At 38.6% G+C, this 26,510-nt stretch overlaps 1 non-coding gene across 1 annotated transcript; it reads right to left on the reverse strand.

The window, feature by feature from the left end:
* Positions 1-13,678: 13,678 nt before the first annotated feature.
* On the reverse strand, positions 13,679-13,781 carry LOC120076948 (small nucleolar RNA R71). The gene has a single exon (XR_005481693.1). It is a non-coding gene; the product is annotated as a small nucleolar RNA R71 (small nucleolar RNA).
* Positions 13,782-26,510: the final 12,729 nt, after the last annotated feature.

Consider the following 26,510-nt stretch of genomic DNA (forward strand, 5'->3'; position numbering starts at 1 on the left):
CACCTACTTCTTGTTTACCATTAAGCCATTCAAACGAGTGAATCGTATTTGTTTTGACTTTTTTTTTTTTCTTTTTTCTTTTTCTTCTTCTTCCTCCTTTTACAACCTCTCTATCTCCTTTTTATTTCTACTAAAGTAATTTATTTAAATTTCAGGTTGGTGTCTAGATTGGTAATGAGGTAAGGGCGGGGTGGAGGCGTCCCCCGTCCCCAGTCCCATGGGGGAGGCAAAGGCGGGGGCGGGGATTCCCTGTTGGAGAAACGGGGTCCCTGCGGCCCCATTTCCCGTTTCTCCGAGAATTCCCCTTTTTTTTTAATATTGAACTTCAATCCAATACTATACATTATAACCATATATAAAATATAAATTATTTTATATATTATAAATATATATTTATAAAAATATAAATATATCAAATTTGGGTCAGGATCGGGGCGGGGCCCCAAAAATTTTCTCTGGTTTAACCCCATCCTCGGTTTGGAGTCAAACCGGGGATTCTCCGCCCCGATCGGGGTGGGTCCATGCGTGAAATTTTGCCAACTCTATTGGTGTCTAGTTGATTCTTTGAATTTCAAAATATGCATTTTAGTTAATATTTAGAATATAATTTTAAATCTCTAAGTTAATTTGACCGTTACTTGATTAATGAAAAAGATGATGTATGTTGGTTTAACAAATTTTAAATGAGTTGAGAATTTTATTAAGAAATTTTTCAAAAAAAAAAAAAATAATAAGGGAAACCATTTACACAAAATGTAAGAAGTAATATAGATACAGGATATAGAGATAGATACGAGATGGTAATACTTCAATTTCTAAAAAACTAAGAAACGAATACATTGAAGATACATTATATATATATATATATATATAGTACTTATTTTAAGTTTGATTGAAATAAATTCAAGAAGAGAGTGAAAACTTGAAAAAAAAAATCCAGTATCGTCACATGGTGGTTGAGCGACTAAAGCAGACGATCGAAAAGAAGTAGAAGGTGAAGATTGAAAAATGAGATTGAGAATGAACGAGGTGTGAATCAAGATTTAGATAGTGAGAGAGAAGAGAAGAATGAAGATTTAATAATGTTTCATATTTTTTTCTTTTAACTTTTTATGTTTTTATCATTTTTAATTTATTTTGTTTTAGATGACTCGATTGTGGACTTTTATGTTTGAGAGTGATTTTAAAATAGTTAAAATCACTTTGTCATTTTCAAAATCACTGTGAAACATGTTAAATCCTTCAAAAACTAATTTTGATTATATGAAAATTGCATTTAAAAGTGTACAATTGAAAACTAAATTGATTTTGAGTAAATAAAAGTGTGTTTTGGGTGATTTTAAAAATGAAAAAGAAAAAGTGATTTTGATGATTTAAAATCACTCTTAAGCATGCATTTAAATAAAATGGGTTGTGGGTTGGGCTTTTCAAGTTGTTGTGCTTGAATTTGAAAAAAAAAAATGACCCAGTATATCATGTATCTTGAACCAAATACGCATATTTGAAAAAATAAAAAATAAAAAATCAGATACTTTAGATCATGTATCAGACATGTATGTGATATCGATTCTACGCACAATTAGAAGTATTTATGCTTCCTAACACAAAATAATAAAGTTTAATCATCTTCCCCCATCTCCATCTTCCCCTTATTTGTCTTCTTCTTCGATCCTAGTCTTCTCTCTCTACCCCACACACTTTCTTCTTCTTCGGTCTGATCTCGGTCTCTCTTTCTCTAATCCATACACTCTAACGTTCAACAACTACCACACTCATGTCCAACCGTCGATCCACCACCGTTTGTGTCTACATCATAGATCTGGTTGTCACCAGTGAGTTGATTTTCTCTCTCTACCCGATTCACTCTCTCTCTTCCTCTAACTCTTAGATCCATGCAACCCAATTCTCGTTGCCGTCAATGCTAAAGTTCGCCGAATTTTTGGCCGTTAGAGGTAAGATTTTGAGAATTTTGGGTTAATTTTGTTTGGTCCTTAAAACACCAGCTAGTTTTGGTGTTAAAATTGATTTACCCATGAAGTTGGATACTAGATTTGAGTTTTGTTGTTTTTAGATAGTTGTGATAGACATTGTTGTTAATGTATTGTTGTGATAGACATTGTTGTGATAGACATTATTATGATAGAAATTGTTGTGATAGACATTATTTTTTCATGGATCATCTAGAATCATTTTCCAAAAGTAAAGATTAAAATATTACCCGTAAAAAATCAAATAGACTTGAATTTCAAACTTCAGTTTAAATTTATTTTGTGATTCTAACCTTTTCAAAATGTCTAGTAAATTGAGAAATTTTCAAATATATGTTTATTAGGTCTCTAAAATTTAAGAATGTTTATTAAATTCGTTACAAATCTAATATATTCTAAAATTTTAGCGTAAGGTTGAATTTGATTAAATGGAGAGAAATTGGATGAATAATGATATGGGTGAAAATTGCAATGCTTTCCTTTCTCGCCCTTTCCCTTTTTGGCGGCGGTTGAGAAATTGTAGGGGTGCTTCTTTTGTTCACACGTGAAACAGCACACGCTCACACATGCATTTTCTTCTTTTTGCAACGCAAGCTTCTACGTTGATTGAGTTCTAGAAGGGGAACGATTTCGTCATCGTTCGCGATCATCAAGTCAAAGTCAATAGATGCAATATTAGGTCAATGATTGAGGTGGAATTAATCCTCGCCCATAAGGAAATGGGGGATGGGTTTGTCTTTGTTTATGACTTGCATGTTAAGGATTTTGACCATTTCTATTTTTTTAAAAAAAAATTTCTTAAAAAAAGCTTTATTTCTTCGTTGAAAATCACTGACCCTATCCAAACTGATGCCATTATTATTATTTTTTTTTTCTGAATAAACTGATGTTGTTTGTTTTAGATAAATCTAAGGTAGTTATCGTTGACATTACTTTGTTTTTAAAGCTTATCAAATAAATGTATGCACCGAATATATATATATTCGGTAGATTTTGTTTTTTAATCTTCTGATTTCTTTGTATAGTTTTCACACACATTTGAAACTTTATTTAAAGGAAAAATACAGTGACTGAGTTTTTAAAAATAATTTTTTACCCTTCGATTTCAATTTAATCCATTTAGTTTCTTTCTAAGATACCTGATAACGTCGTTACTTCATGCATAAACTTGTAATATTTGCCATTAAAACATGAAAAAATTGCTTTATTAAGTAAATAATTCAAACAAAATTCTATGCTCAAAATTTCATAACATCTTGAATTGGGGTACCTAAAATATAAATTTTGAAATAAGGAAAATTAACTGAAAAATAATATTAAAAAAACACCTAAGAGCTTTAAAAATCTAAATCATGAAAGAAAAAACAGGAAAACATGAAACGAGAACTCAAATGCGGAAGCGTCTGTCTGGTTCCTTTGACACTGTCATGGATTCCTCTTGTCAGTTCCGCTCAGTTTATGTTTTCAAGCTATTTAAAAGTTTTGATTTGAAACTTAATGTTGGTTAAAATTTTATTTGTTTAAGTTATTTTTTTCTTCATTATTTTAGGGGGCTCGAACAAAAGTTTTACTTATTTATTATTTATTTTGAAAAACTGTATTTATTATTTTAAAGAAATTTATTTTCCTCAATGGTCTAAATGTTTTGAATGTAAATGTGTAGTTATAAGTAACGATCCTTGTCAGAGTATTCAAAAAGGTCGGGTCGTTACGGTTGCTCTGTAACATCCCGAATTTTAGAAAAATTTAAGTTAATTATCTAAAATTATTGAGTTTAAATTTCCTTTTCATTTGAAAAATTGGAATTAAAATGAAATAATTGAAAAACTTTTATTGGTTAAATTGAATTTAATTGATTAGATATTCAAACTGATTATCTTGAAAATATTGAATTTTGCTTCCCTTTAATTTTGGATTTTAGGGCTAACTTAAAAAAAAATTAAAAGAGATAATTAATTTCATGTGGTTTTGAATTGATTTAAATATTTGTAAGGATTCAATTTGTATCAAATTGATGGATCTTATGCCATCTAATTTTGGTTTTTGAAGCCTAAATTAAGATAATTTGAAAAGTTAATTGATTTATAAATTTAATAAAATATTCGGAGATTTTGGAGATATTGTGGTAAAATATGTTATTTATCTTTTCAAAATTAAAAAAAAAAACAAAAGAATTGATATTTTTTTTTGAAATTAAATGAGAGTGAAAAGAGTCCAAAAATTGGGAGAAAGCAATTCGATTTTTTAAGCGATAAAATTGTCTATTTCCGGAGTTTGAACCGTTGGATCATGCTCGAATTTGGTCAGTCTATTCGAGATATATAGAGTTTTATTTTGAACGGTTTGATCATTGTTTGAAGCTTTGATTTGTTCGTAATCGCTACTGAATAAAATCTGTAAAACTAGAAATTTTCCTTCTCTCGCAAACCCTCCTCATGCAAGACCCTCGCTACCAGCCGCTAGCCTAAATAATTTATGCCGTCCGACAGCAACACCCACTTCCTATCTATAGTATCCACGAGCCGATGCGCCATCTACCTCCACTACCCATTCTTTGTCGAAATCTTGAGAAAAACCTTGGGTAAGACTTATTTTCCTTATAATTTGGGAGGTGAAATTCACCCATTTGATTTTGGGTTAAATTAGTAACCTCTCTTTGGGGTGAAACTTAGATTTAAGATTTGGAAGTTTTGAGGCATTGACCATCAAGCTAGAGACCATTTTGTTTTTCAGAAAATTGGTGAAGATCGTTATGTTTTGTAAGTTGTTGGATGGTTATTCTTTTGGATTGAGAGTAATAGTGGAAAATTAAGTTATTGATTTTGGATTTAATTCTTGATCAGATTGGCTAATTGAATCAAGTTTTATAATTTTTCTTGAACCAAATCACAACTTTAGGTTGATTCAAGTGTGCTAAAGAAGTTCTTAGGAGATTTTGTTTTGCGTTTTTACCAAGTTGAGGTAAGTGGTACTATTATCGGTGCCTTTGTGCCAGGCAGCCTAGACTAGACCTATAAAGTTACTTAGTGGACTCTTGAGCATGATTTTTGTCATTATGTTTTGCTTGATGCATGATAGTTATAAGTATTATGAGCATGTTCGAATTTCTAATCAGTACTGATATTATGTATGTGATGCATGAATAGACCAGTGGAGCGGTTTATTGTCTCGCTTTGACACATGTTTTATTTCAGATGACCTACGGGTCTAGTTTCATGTTTGACGGTGTGGCTACGGGTCGCTAGACATGCGTGATTCGAAAGGTTCACGTTCATGTTATTTTTTTCATGTTTGACGGCGTGCCTACGGGCCGCAAGACATGTGTGAGCTGACAGGTTTATGTTCATGTTACTTTTTTCATGTTTCATATTTGACAACATGCCTATGGGCCGCTAGACATGCGTGAGCCGACAGGTTTACGTTCATGTTATTTCCATGTTTGACGGTGAGCTTATGGGCTGCTAGACATGCGTGAGCCAACAGGTTTAGTTCATGTTATTTCCATGTTTGACGGTGTGCCTACAGGCCGCTAAACATGTGTGAGTTAACGGGTTCACGTTCATGTTATTTTCATGTTTGACTGTGTGCCTACGAGCCGCTAGACATGCGTTTCAAGGCAAGATAGTACGTCTTTTGGTTTTCCTTTCATCATAAAAAACCGATGTAGCTGTATGAGCCACGGGCTATCTTTCTTTGCTCGTGGATGCATAGTCTGATCTCGGTAATGGGATCACTTACTGGGTATTTTATACTCAACCTTTCTTAATTTATGTTTTTCAGGTAATGATAGGAACGAACCGGCGGGTGACGAGAGAGACTTGTGATCGTGCCATATGGGACATGTAAATCGCTTCCGCCCAGTTTACGTTTTCTAGCTATTTAAAAGTTTTGATTTGAAACTCGATGTTGGTCAAAATCTTATTTATTTAAGTTATTTTTTTCCCTTCATTATTTTAGGGGCCCCGAATAAAAGTTCTACTTATTATTTATTTATTTTGAAAAACTGTCTTTATTATTTTTATGAAATTTATTTTCCTCAATGGTCAAAATGTTTTGAATGTAAATGTGTAATTATGAGTAACGACCGTTAACAGAGTATTCAAAAAGTCGGGTCGTTACAGCCGAGTATCCTTGCCCTTACCTGAAAAACATGTAAACATAAAGGTTGAGTATAAAAATACTCAGTACGTGGTCCCATTACTGGGATCAGGCCAAGCAATCACATAAAATGAATGCTTGGGGTTAGTGGGGCATGCATACTATAACTGTTCCTAGATGACCATTTAAAGGAATAACTTATCTCACCCTAAGTCACGTATCTAGTGGCCTGATGGTGCACCGTAAAAACAAACATGGAAGTGAACCTGTTGGTTCACGGTATCATAACATGCAAATGAACCCATTGGTTCACGCATGTAAACTGTCACACCCCCTCCCAAATTACCCTCTTAATCTAGAAGAGAATGTGATGGTAGTAGTTACCAACCCTTTTGTGGCACTTACTGCCTAACAAACCTGCTTAACCTGCTTAGGAAATCCTGAAGTAACATATTTAACATTCAAATGCTAGCAATACTTAAAACATTCAAAATAACCTCAGGGCTCCATACAAAGCAAACTTATAACATATATATAGAAACAAGGTTCAGTGAGTCCCACACTCATTACTAGTCCCTAATATTAAGACACATGTGTACAAATTTTTATAGAGCAGACTGTTGGGAATGTCCTAGAACTCGCAGTTCGTGTTAAACATTCTATTTATCAATAATAATGACTTGTTGATTTTGCATCTTATTATGAAAATCCAATAAACGTATCCTTCGCTATAGTATGAATACTGTAACTTTATGTAGTGACATAAACAAGATCAAGTTGACAATATATAGCGTAAATGGTCTAATAAGTATATGGATGAAATTGGGTATATCATCCTGGTAACATTATTGGAGTTGTAAAGTGCTACAAACGATGTGATCCACAAATCATTCATGTTGAGACATGTGAGTGGGGGCATCATATGCAATGAGTTTGCATATAGACTGGGCCAAAACTTCAAAGTAAGCCTCGAATCTCGATCTGACACTATCGTCATTGGAGCTCCGAATTGACTGACAATCTTGTCCACATACAGCTTATCCAGTCTATTTAGGGTAAAAGTGATCTTCACTGGTACGAATTTAGCCATCTTAGTCAACATGTCAACAATTACCCAATTTTCATCATAACCTGATGGTGTTTTACGCAAGCCAAATAAGAAATCCATCGTAATATGCTCTCATTTCCACTCTAGCACTGGAAGTGGATTAAACAATCCTGCTAGCCTCTACCATTGAGGTTTAACCTGTTGACTTATCAAACACTTATCAACAAACTCTACTATTTCTCTTTTCATGCCAGGCCATAAGTACGATTTCTTTAATGTTCTATCCATCTTCTGCTAAAATATCGTTGTTGAGGTATAAACACTAAACGATCGTGTAGCAACAAGTGCTATACGATAGCACTACACGATCGTGTAGCTTTATGCGGGCACTCAATGATGTCAACAGACGTTAGACGATAGAAATACACGATCATATAGCTTTGTGCGGGAGCTGAACGATGACAAGATGCGCTATACGATAGCTCTACACGATAGTGTAGCTTTGTCCGGAACTATACAATAGTACTACACGATCGTGTAGCTCTGCCCGAAAATAGAGGATGGTGATACACGATAGTTGGAAGACACTACACGATCATGTAGCTCTACCCGACACAAGATGGTCGTGCTAAACAACGATAGACATCAGTGCTACACGGTGAGCCTTAGTGAGATTTTGAGCATGGACCGAGAGCAGCCAGTTCGACCGATTTTCTCGAGGTTCTGTCCGGTTTGCCTTAAAAGGTTTTGGCTGGCCCAGTTCAGACTTTGCTGGTCTGATTCAGACTTTTCTAGTTCGGTTCAAGTGGTTTAGGTTTAGTTTGGAGCTGTTTGAGCGGTTCTGAAGCTGTTTTGTAATAATTATGCATCTGTTTGCTTGTTTATGCCAAAACTAAAACCATATCAATTTGTGTTTAATTGTTTATGCATGCGATGTATGTAACCCCACCGTAGGAAGTATGTTACATGCACTGAAAGTATGTTATAAAATGTTATAATATATAGTATGCATGTTAGGGTTTCTTTTATTTAACATAATTGTTATGTTAAATATTGAATGCCTTTGATGTATGTTGTGGATATTTAGCATGTCTAAAGTTTTGTAAGTTGTTATAAAATTGTGTTAGACGTTTAAAATCCATAACAAAGAATAGATGCATGCTCACATAGGTTAACCACTTGTTTTAATAGCTAAAATAGATCGTTAAACTTGTAAAACTCGGGTTACAAACTCAACCGATATATAATCCTATCTAAGGCTGGGGGTACTTAAGTTGACGGTCTACGGAACACCTCCTACCTAGGGATTATAGTCGAATTATTAAGCATTGTTAACTGGTTTTATGAGCATACGTGAGTGGTGTAAGGTTTAAAATTGGTTTAAACACTTAGACATCGTAGGGATATATCTAAATATAATTGTTATACTTGGATAAAATGATATAGACTTAGGTTGTTTAAATTTAGCCATTTTGTACCTAAGTAAATACATACCCAAACATATAGAACACTTCAGTGGGAGATTAACAATATATTCGATATATAGTTATTACGTATCACGTCCTTAAGAGTTCACACCATGAGATCCATGCTCGGCTTCATGTCGCTTTTACCATGACTGCTCATTCGGAAAGTGTTTGCATGGGTCAATAATAAGCTGAATGAGGGAAGTAGTTCATAGTAAGTGGGTGAAGAAAATGTGTCAAACATTGTCCTACGGCCTCCTCCATTAGTTTGAACCGTGAGATTCCTATGTTGTGCCTACTGTCATTTTTAGGTGGCACTAGCTAGTTGTTAACCACGGCGATCCCCTCGGAGGGTTGTAACATAGGATTCGAAACAACCCAGGCTTCAGTAAAATGAATAGTGTCTTATAGTTTTGTCTTGGGTATTGTCTTCTATTTCAGGGGCATATTCATACCATTCTATAAAATCTAAAAATGACAGGTCACACTTAAAAGAATTTCTAATTGTTAGTAAAGATCTTGACTGAAAACGATAACCAAAAGAACTATAGAAGTAAAGAGTTATTCTAATATAGTATTTGGTCAAGAATTGTCTTGCTTCATTGAAGGAATTCTTGACTGCCCCTCAGTAGCAATTGTTCTAAATCACTAAAGTATCGTTGCAAATAGATAAAGATTTATTGGGTACTTTATTATTTTGCTAAAATTGGATTTAGATGTATAAATGTTTAATAGAATTTGTTCAAATTGTTTCAACAATGTCAAATTCAATCATACAATTGCTAGCTTCCGATATATTTAACGATGAAGAATATTCAAACTGGAAATCCAACATCAATACAATGTTAGTTGTGGATGATTTGAGGTTTGTGTTGACAGAGGAATGTCCTCCAGTTCCCAGCACAATAGTGGACCGAAATGTTCGTGACATCTATGATAGGTGGGTAAGGGCTAATGAGAAAGCTCAGGCCTACATCTTAGCAAGTATATTTGATATACTTAATAAGAAACATGAGGTTATGCCTACCACCCATGAGATAATGGTGTCGCTTTAGGAGTTGTTCAAGCAACCGTCATCCTCTTTTCGACATGAAGCCATTGAGTATGTAGTCGCATGAAAGATGGAACTAATGTTAGAGCACATGTTCTCGATATGATGGTCCATTTTAATGTTGTTGAGGCTCATGGGGCGATGATAGATGAAACAAGTCAAGTATGATATTGGAATCTCTCCCGATGAGTTATCTTCCATTCAAAACCAATACTGTTATGAATCTGACCATGTTGTTGAATGAGTTACAAACATATCAGTCTATGATGAAATTGAAGGAGAAAGAAATAAATGTTATTTCTAAACCTAAGAAGTTTTTTAAGGGGTCAACGTCTGGAACGAAACCCCCTGATAACAAGATGTCTATTCCTTCTTCTTCGAAAGACAAATCCATACAAATGAAGGAGAAAGGAAAAGGGAAAAAGAAAAGCACTGTCAAGAAAAACAAAAACAAAAACAAAACAAAACTCCCAAAGGAAAATGTTTCCATTGCGGAGAAGATGAGCACTAGAAGCGTAACTACCCAAAGTATTTGGCTGAAAAAAAAAAGCAAAAAAGGCGAAACAAGTAAATCAGATTTACTAGTAGTTGAAACATGTCTAGTGGAAAATACTCACCTTACCTGGATATTGGATCCAGGCGCCGCTAATCATGTTTGCACTTTTCTACAGGAAACTAGTTCTTGGAGAGAACTTTCTGAACAGGAAATGACTTTCAAGGTGGGAACGGGTGAAGTCATTTCAGCTCATGTAGTGGGAGATGTCAAGCTATTTTTTTTAGAGTATTTTATCTTACTTAGGAATGTATATTATGTACCTAAGATGAAAAGAAACTTAATCTCCATTTCTTGTCTGCTAGAAAATATATACAAAATATCTTTTGAATCTAATGAAGTGTTTTTTTTTCCAAGAGGTATTCATATTTGTTCTACCAGACTCAAAAATAACTTGTACATATTAAAACCAACTGAAGCAAAGGCCATTCTAAATATAGAGATGTTTAAAATGGTTGATACTCAAAATAAGAAACGAAAAATTTATCCTAATGCCTATCTTTGGCACCTCAGACTTGGTCACATTAATCTCAACATGATTGAGAGATTGGTAAAAAACGGTCATCTAAATCAGTGAAGATAGTTTTTTTTACCTCCATGTGAATCATGTCTTGAGGGAAAAACAACAAAAAGATCTTTTTCTGACAAAGGTCTTTGTGCCAAAGAGCCTATCGAACTTATACATTAAGACCTATGTGGTCGGTGAATATAAAAGCACGAGGAGGCTATCAGTATTTCGTCAGTTTTATTGATGGTTACTCTAGATATGGCTATATTTACTTAATCAGTCATAAGTCTGAAACTCTTGAAAAGTTCAAAGAATTTAAGGCTGAGACATAAAATTCGTTAAATAAAAGAATTAAAACATTTCAATCTGATCGAGGTGGTGAGTATATGGATTTACAATTCAAGAACTATCTAGTAGATCATGGAATTCAATCCCAACTCACAACACCTAGAACACCACAACAAAACAGTGTTGCAGAAAGAAGAAATCAAACCTTGTTAGATATGGTCCAATCAATGATGAGTTATACTCAGTTACCTCAATTCTTTTGGGGGTATGCAGTACAGACTACAGTATTTATTCTAAACGTTGTTCCTTCAAAAAGTATTTCAAAAACACCGTATGAATTATGGAAAGGACGCAAAACTAGTTTACATCATTTCCGTATCTGGGTTTGTCCAGCACATGTGTTGGTACAAAATCCTAAGAAATTGGAAACACATTTGAAATTATGCCTTTTTGTAGGATACCCCAAAGAAACAAAAGGAGGATTGTTTTATGATCCCCAAGAAGACAAAGTATTTGTATCGACAAACACTGCATTCTTGGAAGAAGATCATATTAAAAATCATCTATCTCGCAGTAAACTAATATTGCAAGAAATGACCAAAGATGTTACAGAAACATCAACAAGAGATGTTGATCCAGCTGGTCAATCAACAATTGTTATTGTCCTATCAAGTCCATCCCAAGAGGTTAGGATGCCTCGACATAGTGGGGGGGTTATTCAACAACCTGAACGCTATATGGGTTTAACAGAAACTCAAAACATCATACGGGATGATGGTTTAGAGTAGGCGGCGTCTGAAAAGCTTTTGAGAGTCAGGCGGCTAATCAGGGCATGGACTTTAATGCTTACCAGGACATGGACTTTAATGCTGCCTATTCACCAAGTGGACGTGACCAACGCCTATAAATAGATGAAGTCCCTCCAAAGTTAAGAAGTTCGAAAATTATAAAGATCCCTACTCTCTGTATATTGTAGTCATAATTCTAGTTTTATAGAGGCTGTGTGTGGTGCTAGACGATCAGAAGGGTTGAGAACCACCACCACCGCCGGTTAGAGAGTGGAGGAAGCTAATCTTGAGAAAGACACTTCATCCAATACCTAAACAAGTGATTGTACACAACGAGATTGAGCCAAAGAAATACAAGAGATTGTATTCTTTGGCTTGACTTAGTTTCTTTCTTCTCATTTATCACTTTCATTCCATTTGATTAAATATTGCTTTTGTAAAGACTCTCTGTTTCTTTATAAAATTCATATGTTTGATCCATCATACTTGCCATTGTTTATTTCTTATTTATGTTGAATGCATTAATACTTTATGCACAACTTCATTCTAAAGCTCTAGCCAACTTGACAAATTGGTAAAAGCATCTTTAACTTAGATGTTCAAAAGAATAACTAAGCTGCATCAAGTAGGACGCCTACTACAGCTAGAGATAGACTTACTGGTTCTATTGCATTTTGTGTTAGACGCATGCATCCTAGAGATAGGCTTTGTATGTTATTCGCATTGAGAAATGTGGAATGAAGTCTGACGCATAAACAAAAGATAAGCAAACCATCCCATCTCATTCACATCACATCCTAGTTGTGTACACTCGTCTTAGACCGACGCATCCACTTACATTAAACTCCATTCTCACATGATCCATCACTAACTACTCAACTCTTTTACATCTCTTGCACAAGCACAACAATTTAGTGTAAATAACACATTTCTCACATTCATTTAGGAAAACCCCTACAGTAGATACAACGCAAGGTATGCATTTGGTTAATTGAATCCTTGAGTTCGACCCTGTACTTACCAGGAATCTAAATTAGATTTATACTTGGGTCTGGTTTAGGAAAACTTGAATGTCATTAGAAGGAGTTGTGTGCGTTCTGTGCATATATCTAACGCCCAACGTGTTACAATTATTTAAATGCATCGAAGTATAAACGCATCACTTATACTTGGAATTTATTTCTTCAATTTATTTTATACAATACACTCCTAGAGAAAATCATGATAGCAACAAACAAGTTTTTGGCATCGTTGCCGGGGATTCAGAAACAAAACTAACCAGAAATTTCGTTTGTATCTATTGTAGGAACACTTCGGTCGAGGGAGTATTACGAGTTAAGCCTAAGCTTGTGAACGTTTATGAATAGAGAGAGCACTCCTGAACTCAGATACGACCCCGAGATTGAAAGGACCTTCCGGCATAGTAACCAATCTAACCGTCGTCGAAGGTTGAGGCAGCAATTTCTCAAAACAACAGAACAAGCAACAAGCAATGGCAGAAGAACAGGCAAATCAACAGCTAGCTCATGTTGCACAGAATCCAATCCTGATTGCGAATAGCAGCACGCATCCCCTGTACTGTATGATTTCTCTCCAGGAATCATATACCTAACGCTGGATGGAACCAGGTTCGAGATGAAATCTGTTATGCCCCAAATGCTCCAATCTGCTGAACAATTTGGGGGTGGTCGTGGTGAAGATCCTCACGGCCACATGAAGCGTTTCCTGGAAACGTGTAATTCATTTGTGATTCCTAGAATCACCCCAGAGGCAATCAGGCTGTCCTTGTTTTCTTATTCTTTGCGTGATGACGCAAAACAATGGGTGAGCTCACTGGAGCCTGGTGAAATCTTATGCAAAAATACTTCCCACCTACCACCAACGCAAGAAGGCATCAAGAGATTATGAACTTTGAACAAGAAAATGCTAAGACCTTAAGTGCTGCATGGGAGTGTTTTAAGGGCTTGGTCAAGAATTGCCCGAACCATGGACTACCTCTAACTATCCAAATGGAGACGTTTTATAGAGGATTGAATAGAGCATCGCAGATGGCAGCAGACGCAGCAGTAGCTGGTGGACTTATAGACAAATCTTACACTGAGGCTAAAGAGATACTAGATCGCATTGCTAAACACAATATGGAATGGGTGGATGATACGAATGATGGAAGAGCTAACAGGAAGAAGAGATCTCAGAACGTTAATTCTATTGATGCCAACGCAATAACCACACTTTCTGCTCAAGTGGCTACGATGACCAGCCTTGTGTAGAACATAAAGCTGGGAAACGCATCAAATCAGTAGAAGGTGAATTGGATAGAGGCATTTGGGCAGCCCATGGTTAGCTGTATGGGTTGTAGAGATCCTCACTCCTATGCTGAATGTCCACAAAACCCTCAGTTAGTATGTTTCATAAAAAACAACCCATTCTTTAATACATATAATCCTTGATGGAAAAACCATCCGAATTTTTCTTGGACAGGAGGAAATCATCAGAAGCACCACCCAGGGGCGAACCATCAGCAAAGGAATGGACCGTCGCCTGCATTTCAACAAACGCATCAACAACATAAACAACCCTTTAATAAAGGAGGACAGACGTCGAGCTGAGGATCTTCGCTTGAGAATCAATTGAAGGAGTACATAGCCCAGAATGACGCGTTGCTGAAAAGCCAGGCGTCATCTATCAGAAACCTGGAAATACAAGTAGGGCAGATAGCAAGTGAGTTGAAAAACAGGCAGCCTAGGGTTCTACCTAGCAATACTGAAACACCTGAGAACAATAATGGAAAGGAGCAATGTCACGCGGTGACGTTGTGAAGTGGAAGAGCTCTTGAAGAAAGAAGAATGAATTCAAGAAATAGTAGTCCTTTGAAAGAATGCATCACACTTCAATGGATTAGGAAGAAATAACGCCCGAGACTACAAGCCATTCAAAACCCAGTACGTCTAACGCAGGAAAGCTTGAAGTGACTTTGAACGCACCATTTCCTAGGCGTCTGATGAAGAAGAATGATGAACAACAATTCAGGCACTTTCTTGAACTCCTAAAGTAGCTGCATATCAACATTCCACTGATAGAGGCTTTGGAGCAGATGCCAACATATATCAAATTTTTTAAGGACATTTTGAAAAAGAAGAGAAGAGTCAGTGATAAGAAAGTAATAGAGCTAACGCAGGAGAGTAACGCATTAGTAAGCAACAGTCTACCAAAGAAGTAGAAGGACCCTGGGAGCTTCACAGTTCCTTATTCAATAGGAGGATTGAATGTGGGTCATGCGTTGTACGATCTAGGAGCCAATATTAATCTCATGCCACTTTCAATTTTTAAGAAATTGGGGATTGGCGCAGCAAACCTACTTCTGTTACTTTTCAGCTCGCTGATAGAACAATTAAGTACCCAGAAGGGAAGATTGAAGATGTTCTGGTGAAGGTTGACAATCTCATATTCCCAGCAGACTTTATTATCTTGGACTATGAAGCAGATAAGGAGGTACCAATTATCCTTGGACGCCCCTTCTTAGCTACTGGGAAAGTTTTAATTGACGTGCATAAAGGCGAATTAACTATGCGCGTTGACAATGAGGAGGTGAAGTTTAATGTGCTCAACGCATTAAAGTTCCCAGATAGTGAAGATTGTCAACTAAATAGTATTGAGTTGCCTAAAGAAGAGACTCATGTATGTGAGGTCCTCGCGTTGGGGAGAACCTGAAAGAATCAGAGCCGCCAAGTCTGAGTGAGCAGCGGACAAAACCAATGCGTCCATCACTTAAAGAACCACCAGAACTCGAGTTGAAACAGTTACCTGGACACTTGAAATATGCATTCCTTGGAACCAACAACACTTTACCTGTGATCATTTCTGCAAATCTCACAGAGCCTAATGAGCAATCTCTCTTGCAGATGCTGAAAAAGCACAAGTGTGCAATAGGCTGGACACTTGCGGATATTCGTGGCATTAGTCCATCTTATTGCATGCATAAGATTAGGCTGGAAGAAGGAAAGTCGGGGTCAATTGAGCCTCAAAGAAGGCTGAACCCCATAATGAAAGAAGTGGTTAAGAAAGAAATTCTAAAATGGTTGGGTGCAGGAGTTATTTATCCTCTATCCGACAGTAGCTAGGTAAGTCCAGTCTAATGCATTCCCAAGAAAGGGGGAACGACCGTGATAGTCAATAGCAATAATGAACTCATACCCTCAAGGATTGTCACGGGCTGGCACATCTGTATGGATTACAGGAAACTCAACGCAGCAACTAAGAAAGACCACTTTCTCCTTCCTTTCATCGATAAAATGCTTGATAAACTTGCAGACAAAGAATTTTATTGCTTTCTCAATAGATACTCTGGTTACAACCAGATTCTGATAGATTCGGAAGATCAGAAGAAGACTACATTTACTTGTCTCTTTAGAACATTTTCATTCAGACGCATGCCTTTGGGTTGTGTAACACACCTAGGACAATTCAAAGATGTATGATGACTATCTTCTCTGACTTCCTAGAAAAGACCGTTGAAGTCTTCATGGACGACTTTTTAGTCTTTGGAGACTCATTCCAGTCATGCCTAGATAATTTGGAGGCCTTCCTTGCTTGATACGAGGAACCAAACTTGGTGCTGAATTGGGAGAAATGTCACTTTATGGTGACTGAAGGAATTGTCTTAGGTCAAAAAGTATCTAAGGCTGGCTTGGAAGTAGATGACGCCAAAATAGATGTCATAACAAAACTTCCACCACCATCAAATGTTAAAACTTTACGAAGTTTTCTAGAGCATGTTGGCTTCTATAGATGGTTCGTTAGAGGTTTCTCTCAGATTACGCGACCTCTGAGCGCATTAATAGAGGCAAATCGGCCTTATGACTTTAATGAAGACTGCACTGATGCATTTGAAACCTTGAAGTATGCGTTGACGATAGCTCCAATACTGATAGCACCGGACTGAACGTAACGCTTTATTCTCATGTGCGACGTGAGTGATGTGGCTGTAGGAACAATGTTAGGGCAGAAGAAGGGTAATTTGTTACACCTCATCTCCTACGGGTCCAAAACATTAAATGAATCTCAGGAACACTACACCACTACTGAAAAAGAAATGTTGGCTGTAGTGTTTGGCATTGAAAAGTTTCGATCTTACTTAGTTGGTGCGTCAGCCACCATATACACCAACCACTCAGCCATAAAATTCCTGATGAGCAAAAAAGACGCGAAGCCAAAGTTGATAAGATGGGTGCTGCTGCTACAAGAGTTTGATATTGATATCTAGGACAGAAAGGGCAGAAAATCAGATGGCTGACCACTTGTCCAGGCTAGAGAATCAAGAAATGCAAGCCCAAGAAGGTGAAATCAAGAACGCATTTCTTGATGAAAGGCTGTTTAGAGTTGAAGGCAGGGAACCATGGTATGCAGACATAGTCAATTATTTAACCACCAAGCAATTCCCTGGGAACTTTAACTCTCAGCAAAATAAGCGGTTAATTCATGACAACAAGTTTTATTTTTGGGATGAACCATTTTTATATAAACAAGGCCCTGACTCCATAATGTGTCGATGCGTTCCATAGGTGGAGACATAACACATCTTAGCTGAGTGTCATGATTCTCCTTACGGAGGGCATTTCGATGGACAAAGAACCGCAGCGAAGGTCCTTTAAAGTGGATACTTTTGGCCCACGCTCTTTAAAGACGAGTTTGTTAAAAAATGTGACCCTTGTCAACGCACCGAGAATATTTCTTCAAGGGATGCAATGCCCTTGAACAATATTATCGAAGTTGAGCTGTTTGATGTTTGGGGCATAGATTTTATGGGACCTTTTCCCCTGTTCTATGGCCAACAGTACATCTTACTTGCAGTAGATTATGTATCTAAGTTGGTAGAAGCAGTAGCCTGTGCTAGGAATGATGCGTCCACTGTATCTAAGTTTCTTACCAGGAACATCTTTACATGCTATGGAACGCCAAGAGCCCTGATAAGCGACGAAGGTACGCACTTCATTAATCGCATCATTTCCAAATTACTTGCAAAATATAATGTCAGGCACAAGATCGCCACTGCTTACCACTCACAAACAAACGGTCAAGCAGAAGTATCAAATCGAGAAATCAAGTCTATCCTAGAGAAAGTCGTCAATGAAACGTGGAAGGATTGGGAACAGAGGCTGGATGAAGCGCTCTGGGCCTACAAGACTGCTTACAAAACTTCTATAGGTATGTCTCCATACTCTCTTGTATTTAGAAAAGCCTGTCATTTACCTTTACAGTTGGAGCACAAGGCGTTTTAGGCAGTTAAGAAGTTAAACATGAACTTGGACGCCGCAGGAGTGGCGATTGAACGCATACGAGAACAACAAGCTGTACAAAGAAAAGACAAAGCGTTGGCATGACCAATGCATCAATAAGAAAGAACTTGTTGTTGGCTGAAAAGTTCTATTGTTCAATTCACGTTTGCGTTTGTTTCCAAGAAAACTAAAATCCAGGTGGTCAGGACCTTTTATCATTAAGACAATCTTTCCATATGGAGCTGTGGAAATAATGCAAGAAGATGGCACCAATGCATTCAAAGTAAATGGCTAGAGAGTGAAACCTTACTTTAAAGATGGACTGGAACGCCAAAAGTCATCTCTCGCACTATGTGAAGCCAATTGAGGCCCGCGTCGAAGTATCCCTGTGTTTGCATCACCATATATTCCAGGGACGCTTCCTCTATCCTTATCTTTTTGCATTTTGTATTTTACGATGCGTTTGAGTTTGTTGATTTATTTGTTTGTTTGTTTTAAGATTGTTCTTTGTTTTTGCTTTTATAAAAGTTGGAAACTTGATTGTTTTTCTTTAAAAGTTGTGTATAATCGAGTTAGGAATAACGAACGCGTTAGACGCAAGTCTAACGCATGGCCCAGTTGAAGGGACGCGTCTCGGGAATACAAAAACACTCAAGTATTTAGATAACCAAGACGTCCCTTTAGCTTTACATTTATTACAGACGTTAGGCACCGCCTGACGTCAACCACTAACCCTCTCTTAGCCTATAAAAGGACCCAACGATTCAAAGTTTTCTTCTTCTTCATTTTCACTCTAGAACTCTCTGAAACAAAAGAAAGAAAAAAAAACCTCTCCGTCTCCCTCGCTTCCGATTCGCTCGAGCTTCTCCGAAACAATGTCGTCCTCCTCAAATAGCCAGAACCAGACCGTGAGCTTTGGGAATGACTCATCGGTAAGTTTTCCTCGTCCTCTATTTTGATTTCACCTCCCCTGAGCCCTAGAAAAACCACCAAAACCCTCACCCAAACCAAACCCACACACGGCGGAGCCACCTCTTCCCAGCAGCTGCTTGTTTCGAAACCTTCCACAGCCCCCACGAAACTTCTTCCATAGCCTCCAAAGCCATTGTTACCCCTTCGGCCAAGATCCCTCAACCAAAACCTAAAACCCCTCAACCAAAACTTAAAACTACCCCCAAGCCAAGGGTCAAGACACCTACAAAACCAAGGACGCGTCCGTCATCTATGGCCACCTTCAAACCCTACACCAAGCCTACCCCACCACCAGTCATCCCTAACATCACTATGGTGAGTGCAACGCATAATCCACTCCCAACCTACGTCCACAACGCACTGTCACTAGTTGTGTGTCCACCACCTCTACTTTCTATCGAGCCCTTGGCCACCATTTATCCAATGGAATCTGACACGTTGAGCTAACCACCTCATTCGCCCATCCTCATATCTTCCCCTGGGAGGCCTCATACCCCAGTGGGCACCCCTCCATTTACTCCACCCATACCACCCTCTGACAGTTTTGTGTTAGAGCGCAATCTTGAAGAGTTGGCAGAATTGGCTTGACTGGACGAGCAAGAGGTTTTTGGTGCGATCTTGGTGTCCCTCAATCAAAGCCAAGAGGAAGGGTAGGTGATGCGTTCAGACCCACCTAACGCATCACTTGAGTTAGACAAAGCGGAGCGGTATGCTATGATGCTTGAAGAGGAATTAGAAGAAGAAGAAAGAGAAGTAGAAAAAGAAAGGGAAGAAGAAAATAGAGAAGGGAGAATTGGCCTTGATGCGTCTCAACCACGCCCATCCGACGCGAATGAAAGGCCTTTAAAATAAAAAAGAGTAACAAGAAAAAGAAGATTGATATTGGAAGAAGAAGAAGATGAGCAATCTGCATCCAGACCTGAGGGTGCAATGCATGAAAACAGCTCAAGGCACGACGCACTAGAGCACGAATTGGAAGATTACCAGCCCGCAAGGCAAAGGCGAAGGAAGACGGATCTCCAAAGAGAACTAGCAAGGGAAGCAAAAAGGCATGCGGCAGGAAAACGCAAGGTAACTGACGCGTTACTTAAGAAAACCTCGGGAAGAAAGCGTCAATTTAGTGACATACTCATAGAAAAGGGCTTCTTTCCCGAACGCCACCCACTGCCAATTTACATAACTGAGGCAATAAATGCATTGGGGTGGAATCAGTTCTGCGTTGAGCACACCTGTATTTGGCCCAACCTCGTCCGCATGTTCTACAATAGTGAGTTTGATATGGAGAAGAACACAACTTTTGTTGATAGGGTGTTAGTACATTTTTCAGCTGACAAAATAATGAAGTGTTTAACATTGATAGTAATCCAGACGCAGAAGGAAATTGCATCTTGGAACAGCCTACGCCAAGCCAATTAAAAGATGTGTTAAGGATGGTAACCAAACCTGGAAGCAAATGGCAAACATCGAGAAACGGGGCAAAAATGTTAGCTTCCATGAATTTAACTCCAGACGCGAATTTGTGGTATTACTTGATCAAACGGAGCATCATGCCTACAACGCATGATGAGACATTATCAAAGGAATGCGTCCTGGCTACCTATTGCGTCATGCAGTGCATCCCTTTGAATGTTGGAAGAATTATAACGGATAAGATCAAAGCCATCAAGACTAAGCCACGAGGACAACTCTACTTTCCATGGATGATCTGTGCACTATGCGAACGCGGGGTCATCCCTCTGGGGGATGATCACGAAGATATTGATGGCTTGATAGACATAAAGTTAGTGAGGCGTCTACTTCACGGTTCACCGCATCAACCTGCCTTACCTGCCAAGAAAGTGGCAACCAAGCCTCGATCATCCAAACGTGCCCCCAAAAGAAGACGCGTCCAGATTGTTGAACACAATGATGAACCTTCAGAGCACGAAGAACATGAAGTTGAGCTTGAACTTCCGGCTGAAGAAGCACAACCACCCCTCAATCTTACTTCCCATGACTCACCATTGTCCCTGCCAAAAGGGAGTCCTGATTAAACGCACCAAGAACCAACTCATATAGATCAGGAAATCCTTTATTCCCTTCCTTCGCCCCAACCAAGTCCAATTCCCAACTTTGTGCCTCCTCCAATAATTTTTGAGCCAACTGGGCTAGGGTCAAGCAACGTAGCAAATTTTGAAGATCCAGTTGGAAGAAATGAAGAACCAACACCATCTCAATGCAGTGCAGACTTAGAAGAGTTGAAAACTTTTATTAGTGATCAGCTCAGACCACTGACCGCGTCTATCAAAGGTCTTCAGCAATAGAATCGGGTTCTAAGGGATTATCTAAGGCAGCCAACAAGATGGATGCAAGACCAATTTGTCTACACAACGCAATACATCAATCAGGTCTTGGTTGGAATATTTTCTCTACCTCCACTACCTGCCCATCTTAGAAACCCTTTGTGTTTCATGGATGAAGACCTTGAGGAAGAACGCAGAGATGATGTGCCAGCATAATAGAGTTTTGGGGTGTTCGGTTATTTTTGTATTTTGATTTAATTGTTCTTTTGTATCTGCTTGACTTGTTTGTTTACTTCATGTGAATTTATGAAAATGAATGAGAAATTCCTATCATTTTGTTCCTTTCGTTTGACCTTGGCATACTTGATTTTTGTTCTTTAGATATTTTCTAAGTCTTGTGCTCTGCCTGACCTCAATGATATCAACTATATGAAATCTATAAGTATAGAGTAGGCGTTAGGAAAATCAACAAGGTCTGAACTTCTCTAAAAAAGTTATGTTTACCTTCTAACGCGTGCAAGCTTCAAGTCTTAAACTCCTTTCAGACTCTCAAAGCCTTTTTGAAATTTTGTTTCTCTTTTAGAAATGGGGATTTAGCTCATCTCCAAATTTGGGATGAGTAACTCATCTCAAAATTTGGGGATGAGGGAAATCCGAGTTAAGATGCATCAAACGAATACATCATAAAGAAAAGGGAACAAAATAAGAAAAATATTAAACGCGACTCCTTGATAACTTGTAGAAATACAAGTTATTTATGCCACCTTATATAGATATTGCGGCCAAAAGTTAGTAATTATGCACCAATTGTATGAAAATTAACCTAGTATGACAATAATTATAAATGTTTGCAATTACACCCACTAACGCCAAAAAGATGGAGGACAAGCCAAACTTTACTTTGTTTTGCAAGAGACCAAGTCACTGTTTGCGCTCAAGGCTCATGAGAAACTAATCAACGCATCTCTGTCACATTGCGCCCATCGATCAACCATGAAGAGACGATTACCGAAGTAACAGCGCAATGTGACAGTCGGTCCAGAGCTATGCTTCGATTGCATGTGGTAATAAAAACAAACACCGCATGTGAACCCATGATCGAAAGATGCAACTGAGCAACGCGAGAGCGGAGGATTGAGACACGTGTACAACTAATGGTTGTGCAGAATTGATGGTCTGATTGCATAACAGAAGGAATAATATCCCTCCATCTGCAGAATTACCATAACCATCACGTGGGGACCACAAGGCCGGAGTCAAAGGATCTGCTCCTATAAAAGCCCCAGTGATTTCAAAGAAAAGTATTCTATTGGATACTGGGCTAAGTGCTGTAAGATTTTAGAGAGAAAAGACTGAGCTGAATGCTGAAGAGAAGAAATCCGGGAAGAGAACGAGATAAGGCCGAGAGGTAAATCTCACATACCCGATCGAAGCTCTGTATAGAGACCCCTGCTACTGGTGGAGCAAGCTTGAGAAGGAAGCTCTACCTGCCATCGAAACCATCTGATTCAGCAAGCAGATGTCCATCGAATCTGTGCCAAGACATTGGCACCAGATTGTATCTGTTGTATCTTTCTTTAATTATATTCCATATTTTCTTTATCTTTTCATTCACATATCATGTATCAAACACTTAGTAGAAATATTAAATGTTTCGATAGATTTCGTTTACCATTTTCTGTCTATTTCCGTTCACCCATTAGTCACTTTCTTCATGATGTTTTCTTAATCCCTTGATGAGCAATATGAATCACCAAGAACTTAATATGTATTAAAGTTATAAAATACGTTTAGCTAAAGCATGCTAGACGGCATCTTCACCTGTGAGAGCAGAAGTGAAGATGTCATTCTGATCTATCGAGAGAAGGTTAGAAGAGTGCGTTAATTAAAGCGAGTAGTACTTCCAGACATGGAAGCAACCTTGCATTCATTACATTAGACTCTGTTTCACCACAGACATGTGGGAAATGCGGTCGATCACTGAGAAGTGTACGCCAAGAGAAGAGCAGAACAGTATTTGTACTTTCAATTCAATTAAGAACTTGCGTTGTTTGTAATACTTATCTTTCTCTTTCTAATCTGTTCACAAGACTTGTCGTCGCATCCCATGTCTTTGCACAACCTTCACAACCAACCTTAATCCTAGTATCTTGCACATGAAGCCTGTATCTTGTAACATCTAGCTTAGGTTTATTGTATTTTTATGTCTTATCGCATCTTTACCGTTTTCCTTTATTTTACTGCAATTTACATACTGTACACACCTTTTATAAAGAATTAAAAACCTGGTCGCATATACCATGAACATACTGCAATAACTGGCACCACTTCCCTATGTTCGACCTCGGATCACACCGAGAAACTTGCGGTGGAATTACACTTGGTTCCATCGTAAGGAAATTTGTGACAACGCAGGGCATACTACCTGAGCAATCCCTAATTAACGCATAAATAGTAGTAGTATCGCATCATTGTGATATTTAATATCATACATATCGAACACATTACAAGTTTATGGTGCCGTTGCCAAGGATTTGGTCAACGGTTGATTGTTTGAGTGGTTTTTGGTATTTTGCAGGACAGATCTCATTGTACTGGCTATTTAACGTGGAGAGCGGCCTGACGGTTTATGAGTTCTGGTGCTGAACCGGAATTCATAACTGACCCTGAGATCGAGCAAACCTTCCGCGCAAGGATACGCCAGAACAGGAATCGGCGAAAAAAGGCAGCCAATAATAACGATAACGCGGTGCCGAATGTGAATCAAGGGGTTATTCGACCAACCCAGGATTCTGTATTCTTGGCAGCCGATCGCAATATCCCAATGCGAAACTATGCGACACCCAACCTATATTATTTTTTACCTGGAATCTCATGGCCAACTGTTGAGGAGAATGCCCGCTTTGAAATCAAGTCGGTCATGTTACAAATGATCCAAAACGTAGGGTAGTTTAGGGGTCTGCAAGGTGAAGACCCGCATGCCCACCTGACTAGCTTCGTTGAGATGTGCGGCAATTTCTCCCTACCTGGCGTGTCTCTGGAAAATATTAGGTTGTATCTGTTCCCTTACACCTTAAGGGATGAGGCTAAGAAGTGGGCTTATTCACTAGGTTAAGAAGTGGGCTTATTCACTAGGCTAAGAAATGGGCTTATTCTTGGCAACCGAGGTGCCGATCGAAGAAAAGCTGAAACAGTCATTGTCCCGGCGGAGACAATGACTACATTGGCCGCCCAAATGGCCATAGTAACCTCGATCCTCCAATCAATGGCCATTAATCAAGGAGCCATTGCTCCACAATAAGCACAACCCGCTGCGCTGGCTCAAGTGGCTGTAGTTGGCTGCATTAGCTGTTGAGGAGCTCATGGAGCTGAAGGATGCCCATTGAATCTGCAGCAAGTGTGTGCTATCTAGAACAACCCATTTAGCAACACCTACAATCCGAGGTGGAGGAGCCATCCTAACTTTGGTTGGTGTGGCAATCTCAACCTAGGGGGGCCAATGAACCATCAAGAGGGCAGCAGAGGGAATCCTCCGTTTCACCATAATTAGGGGCAATCAAGATCGCAGAACCAACAACCTTCATCATCATCTAATGCCTTGGGAGGATCGTTAGAGGTGCTGCTGAAATAATACATGGACAAGAACGATGCAGTAATGCAAGCCAAATCATCCTCTATACGAATTTTGGAGATATAAGTGGGCCAGCTGGCCTCTGAGCTGAGAAGTCGGACACCTGGAACACTGCCCAGCAATTCTGAAGCCCCAAGATCAACAGGGAAAGAACAATGTCCGTGAAGACATTGAGCAGGCAAGCCTGACCGCCTGTGGAGATGTGGAATACGAGCATCAAAGACAATGCAAATTTTTGGTCCATATCTCCATACTACATTTATTCTGCTTTACTAAATCCCTTCTTTGATTTCTGAAGCAAGTTTTAATGATTCATTTAATGCAAATTTTGACTCTTCGAATTTCATTCTTCAGTTACTTTTGTGCATTTAATTCATTCATGCCTTTAATTCTTTGAGTTTTCTGTAGTCAGCGTATGAGCTTTAATTTGTGAATGATTGAGTCATAAAGAAAAATAAATAATAATAATAATAAAATAAAATACTTGTGTAAAACATAAGTTACGAAAATGAAACATTGAAAGCAAAGATGACCATGGGCGTATCCCAAACCTACTAAGAATGCATTGCGATCACCTAACTCAACTGTATTGAGTTGAGGGGTGTGTTGCGCTCGTATTTGTCCTTTGCCCGTCCTTAGCCAAATGCACTATATGGAGGTATCCTCCAGAAATGCATTGGTAAAGGGGTATGTTGCGGGTATATATACACTGTTGCCTGTCCTCTACAAAGATGCAGTTGCGTTATTAAACACAATGCGTTATACCTTATCATGCGTCCATTCAAATAAAATATTAAAGAAAATTTTGTCTGGTAATTCGGGAAGAAGGCCAATTGATTTGTATCCCCAAGCAATTATGGCTTAGCAGATGAAAGGACGTTTTTTCTGAAGATTCCATAAATGCGGGAGGTGGAACGACGCGCCTGTTGAGATGTTCGAGGTCAACCACCGCGCAAATCGTATTGGGCCCCACCACAGCCCAACTTATAAATACCCCCTCCTCCGTCTTTGGAAATTCTTTACAAGCAAATCAAAACCCTAAACATTTTGCTTTCAGAACCTTTTCTTCTCCCAAAGGCTCGAAGTTTACCAGACCTTCCAACTTATTTCAATGGCCGACCAAACACCAAACCAACCTGCTTCACCTTCCATCTATGACTAAGCAGCCATGTGAGAGGTAGCATTCTTGGCTGCCAGTCGTAGGCTTGCCGCACAAGCCTGTTTTGTCCCCAAACCCATTAGAAGAACCTGGAGAAATCCCTTGGCCGTTAGGCCTCTTGCGTTCAAAAGAGGAGAAAGCCCTGAAAGCTTGTCAACACCAACACCATCCATCTCCACTGATAGTGAACGAAAGAGGTGAGATGAAACGGAGGTGTTTGGCGATATCCTAAGCACCTTGGAGCAAGGAGGAGGACTGCCTGAGGCAGGGGTTGTAAACCAGCAACTGCCTACGGAGGAGAAGATGGTGGTTGTGGCGAAGGAAGCGATAAAGGATGGAGTAGTGGTGGTGGAAGTTGTGGTGGCTGAAGAAAAAGATAAAGGAAATGATGTTCTAGTCTCGG

Source organism: Benincasa hispida, chromosome 4 (assembly GCF_027475165.1).
Source record: "Benincasa hispida cultivar pf3 chromosome 4, pf3_genome.v1.1, whole genome shotgun sequence".
In the NCBI taxonomy this organism is placed as follows: Eukaryota; Viridiplantae; Streptophyta; class Magnoliopsida; order Cucurbitales; family Cucurbitaceae; genus Benincasa; species Benincasa hispida.